Raw genomic sequence first — 7,768 nt, forward strand, 5'->3', positions numbered from 1 at the left:
ACCTTTTATGGTTTTCTAAAATGCCTTGGTTACTATGAAATCCAGGTTTTACTTTATGTACTCTCCACTTACTCATATACACAATCTAGCTGAACAGTTTTTCCTGATTCTTTTCTCTCTGTCTCTCTTTTTTCTTGTTTTATTTTATTTATTTATTTATTTATTTATTTATTTATTTATTTATTTATTTGAAATAAGTAGCTATTTTACATTAAAAAGCAAATTCCCTTATAACATAATAAGGTCCCTTATTAGGTCTGGATTTCCCAGTCTGCCGATGACCCTTGGGGTCCAAACAGTGAAAGGTTGCTGCTTTCAGAGCTAGGCTTCTCACCATGTCTCTATTTCGTTTTTCTCTCCCATCCAGTGATTTCTGCAGAATCACTGAAGTTCCTGCTTGTACCTCTTTGGCCACTGCCCCCAAACTTTGACATTCTCATCCCGGTCACCTCACGGGCAGCTGTAGGTAAGGAGAAGCTCTTATATTTAGGTTTATAATTCACTTTGAGTAGATTTTAGTGGACAGGGTGGGAGAAGGCTCTAAATTTCCCAGCACCATTTGCTGAAAAGATGATCCTTCCCCCTCATTGAGTGGTCTTGGGAAAGAAGAGCAAAGTTGGAAGAGGCATACTTCTTCATTTCGAAACTTTCTGTAAAGCTACAGTAATCAAAACAGTGTGGCTCTAGCATAAGGGTGGACCTGAAGATCAGTGGAACAGAGTTACAAGTCCAGAAATAAACTCTCACATTTATGGTGAATGGATTATTGACAAGAGGGACAAGACCACTCAGTGATTATTTTCTCTTTATGGAGATAGTATGGCTCTGCTGATCTTGGGGTGACTAGACCTGGAATTAAAAGCAAATGTAATGCTGATATTTTCAGACCCCAAATCTGTAGTTTCCACCCTACTATAGTCTATGAAATTAGAGCTTCATGTTCCAGAGTGTTAGGTCAAATTATTTTTCGAAGGACATAAACTCTAATTAAGACAAATACTTTTTAAGAAGGAATGACAATTAAGTGCAATGTAGGATCCTGGTCCAGAAGAAGAACAATAGAGAGAAAGCAAATGAGATACAAATAATGTCTGTAGTTTAATAGCATGGTATCAATATTAATTATCCATATAATTATTCATAATATATGAAATGTTAACATTAAGGCAAACTAGGTGAAGTGAGGACTCTCTGTAGTATTTTTGCAACTTTTCTGTAAGTGAAAATTATTTGAAAAACTAAAAAAAAATCTTTTAAATACCTTCTTTAATGGTACCAAAATACCAAAGCAGCCTAGGTTAACTGACTGCCCCAGATCTCATTTTCCATGGCTGTTACATGGATGAGGTCTGTGTCTCTTCTGATGATTTTCCTATCACAATATTCTACTCACTGCCACTTTGTGACCTGGTATAAGGTCAGTATTTTGGGAGTTACTGCATTTCTCCTGTAAGCTTGCCCCACCATTCAATTTTCCTATACAGTGGCCAGAGAGTTATGGCCTTGCAGTCTAAACCAACAGGCGACCCATAGACATGGTGAACATTGAGAATAAAATAAAGTACAATATTGATAATTTTTAGTATTAATTAAAACTTCTAATAATAAATATTAATGCCAGCATTAATGTAGCAGACAGGCTACAAGATTAAGAGGTTTATGTAAACATCAGCCATCCTTCTGTTATTCACAATTGCTTAGTCTTAGCATTGTCTCTATCTAGGCCTGAGTGGCTATCTTGGATATTACTCTTCTGGAATCTACTATGTTTGCAACTCTGCAGTACAGTATAATAAGCCATCGTGGATCATTATCGTGTTCTGGAAGTTTTTTTGCGGCATTCCCACAAAACAGGACTTTTTGTTTGCTTTTCTGTTCATCTTGCTTAGTCTGTTAGCTAAGGAAATGATGTGGTTTACCTTTTTGACCTTCCTGGTTTACTTGTTAAGAAAATTTCTTTTAATTTTTATTTATGTTTGAGAGAGAGAGCGCGCGAGAGCGCACACAGGCACACATGAGAGGGGGAGGGACAGAGAGAGAGGGAGACAGAATCCGAAGCAGGCTTCAGGCTCTGAGGTGTCAGCACAGAGCCCAACATAGGGCGTGGACCCACAACCTGTGAGATCATGACCTGAGCCAAAGTCGGATGCTTAACCGACTAAGCCACCCAGGTGCCCCTCTGGTTTACTTGTTTAAAATAAAGCATATCAGAGAGGAGGTGGTCAGGGCCATGAGTGAAATAGGTGAAGAGGGCTAATAGTACACTTATCATGATGAGCATTGGATAATGATGTATAAGATTGTTGAAACACTGTACTGTATATCTGAAACTAATACAATACTGTATGTTAGCTATGCTGGAATTGAAATAAAAAACTTAATTTAAGAAAAAACAAGAGATCAGGAGCAGATTTCTTGTTCGCTCACCTAACTTCTTTGCTCTAATTATTAGAAAAATGAGAGAAAAAATTAAGATCTTTTCCTAGTCATCAATTTTCTGATACACAGCCTCTCTTTTGAAACTAAAGCTTGGATCACTACAGATTTTTATAGGCAAGGTTTATGCATGAAACCGTTCTCTCCTGGCTCTCTTAATAATAAGGTTAGCTGACTTTTTAGCTCAGAGACAAACCAGGTTCTGATTCAAGCTACTGTCAGTTTTAATTTAAGCCCATTAGAATGTAACTTTTAATCCACATGTAAGCTGACAATACTAAGTTTTTAAATAAGAATGTAAAGTTAATTCTCACAGCAGTCTTAAAAAAAATCAGTGAATTTTTCTGGGCCTTTAGTTTTTCCCTACAAAATGAAGTTAGTAATTCTCTCAGTTAATTACCGAAGTTCTGTGAAAAGCAAATAGTCATCTGCAGGGAACGTGATGTAATAAGAGTATTAACACTGGATAGTGACAATTAACTGGGCACCTCTGATTAGGTGCCTTGAAATTGGATATTGCTTGAGGGAAATTCATGGCCCTTCTATGTCTCCTAACATTCCCCAAAATGAGAAGGTGGTTTGGGGAGATAGATTTATATTCAGAATCTTTTCAATCTGTCCTCAAGAAACAGGGCAAGGCCGGGGCACAGCACTCTGCAAACAGCTCTGAGGAGGTTATTTAATCAATATGCTTAGGTGTCATATCTTCTTTTAATTTCTTACCATCTTTCCCCTCTTAGTTTTTCATGTTTGTGTATTTATTTTGAGAGAGAGAGTGTGAGCACGCGTGAGTGGAGAAAGGGCAGAGAGAGAGAGGGAGACAGAGAGAGAGAGAGAATCCCCAGCAGGCTCTGCACTGTCAGCACAGAGCCCGACATGGTGCTCGATCCCACAAACCACAAGATCATGACTTGAGCTGAAATCAAGAGTCGGATGCTTAACCGACTGAGCCACCCAGGCGCCCCTCTTTCCCCTCTTATGTGCTTATTTTACTCTGAAATGTGTTCCAGTAATTTGAATCCCTCTTTATAGTTTGCAGACTCTATTTGGAAGAGAAATTTCCTTATTCATTTTTAGAACGTATTTAATGCATAGCACACTGCTCTGCATGTAGTAGGTGCTTAGTAAATATTGGTTGAATTCAAATAAAGAAATATAGCCTTTAAGTTTTAACATTTCCCTTAAAAAATCATTTTTTAAAAATCTGAAAGGGAAATGTGTGTGTGTGTGTGTGTGTGTGTGTGTGTGTGTGTGTGAAGAAGATCGAGCCAGGAAGGGGAAACAGTATATACAGAAGCTGTGTGAGGAGACTGTGCCAAATGTTATTCTAGGCAGTGTGATTCAGGACAGTGGTTCTCAACCAGGGTGATTTTGCTCCCCCAAGGAAGCAACTGGCGATGTCTGGGGACATTTTTCTTTGTCTTGAGCTGTGGAGTGGATAGCCCTGCTGCTGGCATATAACAGGAAGAGACCAGGGATGCCACTAAATGCTCCGGAATGTACAAGACCAGTGATTATCTGGCCCAAAATGTCACCAGTGCCAAGGTCGAGGGACTCTGGTATAGACGAAACCAAGCTGGGGTCAATGTGATAAAATAGAGATGTTATCAGGACATTGCCCTTCACCAAATGAATGTGAAATTATTATGTGCTTGCTTCTTATTTTAAGTATGTATTTGCTCATTTGCTCTCCTATTCCACATAATAGTACTCTAGTGGAAATGAAAATCTTTGCCTTTGAAGTTAGAGTAGAAGCAGTACCTGGAATAGCTTTCTTTCAAGGACTTCCTTATTCTGGCATCTTGAATTTTTTTCTCCTCTCTGTGATCTTACCAGGAAGATTGTTGGGCAAACTTCTTATACCTAGGCAGGATGAACAGTTTCTGCCTTTTGGGAAGGCAAATTTACCTCTAGGTCTTTTCTTCTTCTGCTGTTTTTTGGGGGTGCTAGGGAATGGATGTATTTGCTACAAGACTGTGGGGTAAAAGTTAACATAACAAAAGTAACATTTGAAAAGAGAGTCTGACAACCAAAACACATTTCAAAGGTGGAAATCAGGAACAGCATCCACATTAGCACTGTGGCCAAATTTAACTTGAGTTAGGGATTTCAGTTATTCTATATGATATTTTATTTTAAATTTATAGAGCATTCTCTTACATGGGTTTGAAAAGTGACTAGGGCAAGTGAGATTGCCTTATGATATCAGATTTGGTGACCATCGGATCCTTGAGGTCATGGCACAATTAGGCTGAGGAATCCTAGCTTGGAACCTGGAAGCCCTAAGTTAGTCTTAACAATATTCTTGGTTGTCCTTATACTCTGGATCGAGGATAACCCAGGGCAGAGTCTTGAGCTGTTTGCTAGTGCAAATGTTGAGATTTTCCTTAGCCAGTCAAGCAACCAATAATCAGCTCAAAGTTGTCAGTGTTTAGGGCCTGAAACTCATTTTGGTGAAATGCTCAGGCCATTGGACATAACTCTTAGATAATAATCTACTGTGCTTGTTGACACATCACAGCCCTCCATCCTCTGAGTTCTGACTCTAACCTATAATCGTGTTTGTACTAGTTTCCTCAATAATATGAACAATTTGCCTATGAGCTGAAATATACAATACCCATTATTATAAATCTACCCATACTGTAGGTCCAATTCATGGTTTTTAATGTGAACACCTTACCTACTTCTTTGGCTTTCAGCCTCTGAATTTTTGTCTGTTTTTTTTCTGTGGTGAAGAAGAAGTTTCATAGCTCAGCAGAGTCTTAGAACTTTGTTTAAATAAACATTCTCTAAAACGCAGCTGCATCTAGCTATAAGACATCAAGCAAGTGACCCAGGACTTGTTATTTTTATGCTCAGTTTCTGTGTAGCTAAGGCAAGAGCTTTTTCTTGGTCTCTGCTCAGTGACATGCAAAAACCTGAAGCTTTTAAAGTCGAAGAGGAAACAGAGAAGGTAAGCTTTTGTTTCACAAAGAAATCCCAGCAAGTTACCTAGGGATGCATTATTAATCAGCTCCTCTTGTTTACCATACGGGATCACTTTGTTGATATTCATCCTGTCTGTTGGTAAAAAAGGGGAGGAGGGAGGAGATTGAATAACATCAGTACTCTTACAATCGGTCTCTGTTTCTGCTTTCTGCTTGGAAATTTAGTACAGTGCATGGCTGTTTGGGTAATTGTGGTACAAAAACATCTGTGGAGGATGGTTTAACATGTTTGTCTCTGCGGAGTCCATAGCAAATCACATGTACATCAGCAACTCTCAGATAGTTCCTAAAGATGGCCCCTAACTACTGAGCACATATCAGGGAAATGATGTATAATTTAGATCCTGATATAGAGAAAAAAAAAAGTGAAAGAAATTTGACCTACTGAAAGTTTCTCATTAACTTTCTAGAGAGTTAGTAGTTGTTTTCTGGTTTTGTCAGGAAAGCCCGTGTTTTGCAAGTATTTTGAGTCTATGAACATTGTACCCTGCTAATGGTACCAAAAAAAAAATTCACACTGTGCTTTGAGGACAGATCTACTCTTTATTACCAAGAGGCTTAGTTCTGTTAAGTTGCCTCCACGAAGATTCCATGATCTGGGACTAGACTGGCTTCGTAACTGGTCAGGTGCAGTGGCAAATGACACTAACAGGGACCTTGTTTAAAAATTACAAAGAATTTTAAGATGGCAACAGCAGGGCATTAAACCAAGCATGGGATCCTCTGTGACTACTCAGACAGCACAACCACGAAGCATGTCTGCAAAGCTGGCACGGACGTATGTCCATGAAGGTTACTTGGAAATGATGATACCCATTATCTATTCCTCACAAGGAAAGCCCTGTACATAATTTGTTTTAATTATAAAGTTCTCCATATTACTTTCTAATGCATCCAAAAATATTTTTCTCTTTTTGTATTGAAGAATGCTTGAAAAGCCCAACTCATGCCACGTTTTTGGTAATTTTATTTAGGTATAGTGGAAATAAATGGAAGTACACATATCTTGAGTGCAAGATTTAGCAATTTTCAACATATGCATCCACCTAAAAGACCATCACTACCATAAAGGTAACAAGTATATTTATCATCCTCAAAAGCTTCTTTGTGCCCTTTTGTCATCCATCCTTTCTCCTCTACACCCTGTCCCCTGACAACCATTGATAGACTTTCTGTCACTGTAGATCAGTTTGAATTTTCTGCAAGCATGGAATATGTACATTTGTCTAGCTTTTTTCCCCTCAACATAATGATTTTGAAGTTCATTCATATTGCTACATGTATCAATATTTCATTCCTTTTTATTGCTGATAAGTAGTCCTTTCAGTAAACTGTTTATCCATCATATGTTAATAGACATTTGTGCTTTCTCTGGTGTTTAGCTCTTATGTGTAAAGCTGCTATGAATACCCATTCTTGTTCGAAATATATTGTTGTTGTTGTTGTTTTTAATTTTCTTGGGTAAATACCCAGGATAGGAATAGTTGAGTTACACTGCAGTTAAACGTTTACATTTTTAAGAAAGTGCCAAATTGTTTCCTAAAGTGGCTGTTCCATTATACATTCCCACCAGCAATATGTGAAGGTTCTGGTGGTTCCATATACTCAAAACACTTGATATGGTCAGAGAAGACCACCTCATGCTATATTTAATTCTCTTCTAATATTACCTTAAATTCATTTATAGAGAATTCTCAGAGAATCGAATTTTATTTCCAAAATTTTATTATGAAAAGTTTCCAGCAGAAAAGTTGAAAAAATTGTACAGTGAACAGCTATATATATATATGATATATACCACCTAAATCTAATAATTATTATTTGCTATGTTTTCTTTATCATATATCTATACACCTGTCTCTCCATCTATCCAGTCACCACCCAATTTTAAAGGGTAAAAGAATATGTGTGTGCAGTGGGGAGTAGCACAAGCAGGCACAGATTGTCATCCAATAAAAATTATGTATTCTTCTAAGAATTTTTGCTTACAGCCGATATTTCCTTGTTAGGTTAAAAAATTAAATCCAGAATAGAATTTGGAGACAAACCACCATCATTTTCTTCATTATCCAAATGAGGAAACTATGGCCAAATCAAATGATTTGTGCAAGATATTTAGAAGGTTAATCATGAATCGTATTTCGTGTTTTCTAGCTCAACATTCTGTGCACAAATCCGCGTTTTCTCACAATATAAATGATTCATATTTTAAATGAATAAACTGTGTTTCTATTACCGAATTATAAGAATTACTTTGTAGTTCATTTATGAAGATGCAATGCTGACAAAATCATGCATTTTTAAAATTGAGAGGGATCTTAGTATCATCTACGTTTTGTTCC

At 37.4% G+C, this 7,768-nt stretch overlaps 1 pseudogene; it reads right to left on the reverse strand.

Moving 5' to 3' along the window:
• The window catches only part of LOC122478035, an 80,886-nt pseudogene extending 75,392 nt beyond the window's left edge, over positions 1–5,494 (reverse strand).
• Between the last annotated feature and the right edge of the window lie 2,274 nt (positions 5,495–7,768).

The sequence above is a fragment of the Prionailurus bengalensis genome, chromosome A1 (assembly GCF_016509475.1).
Source record: "Prionailurus bengalensis isolate Pbe53 chromosome A1, Fcat_Pben_1.1_paternal_pri, whole genome shotgun sequence".
NCBI classification, from domain to species: Eukaryota; Metazoa; Chordata; class Mammalia; order Carnivora; family Felidae; genus Prionailurus; species Prionailurus bengalensis.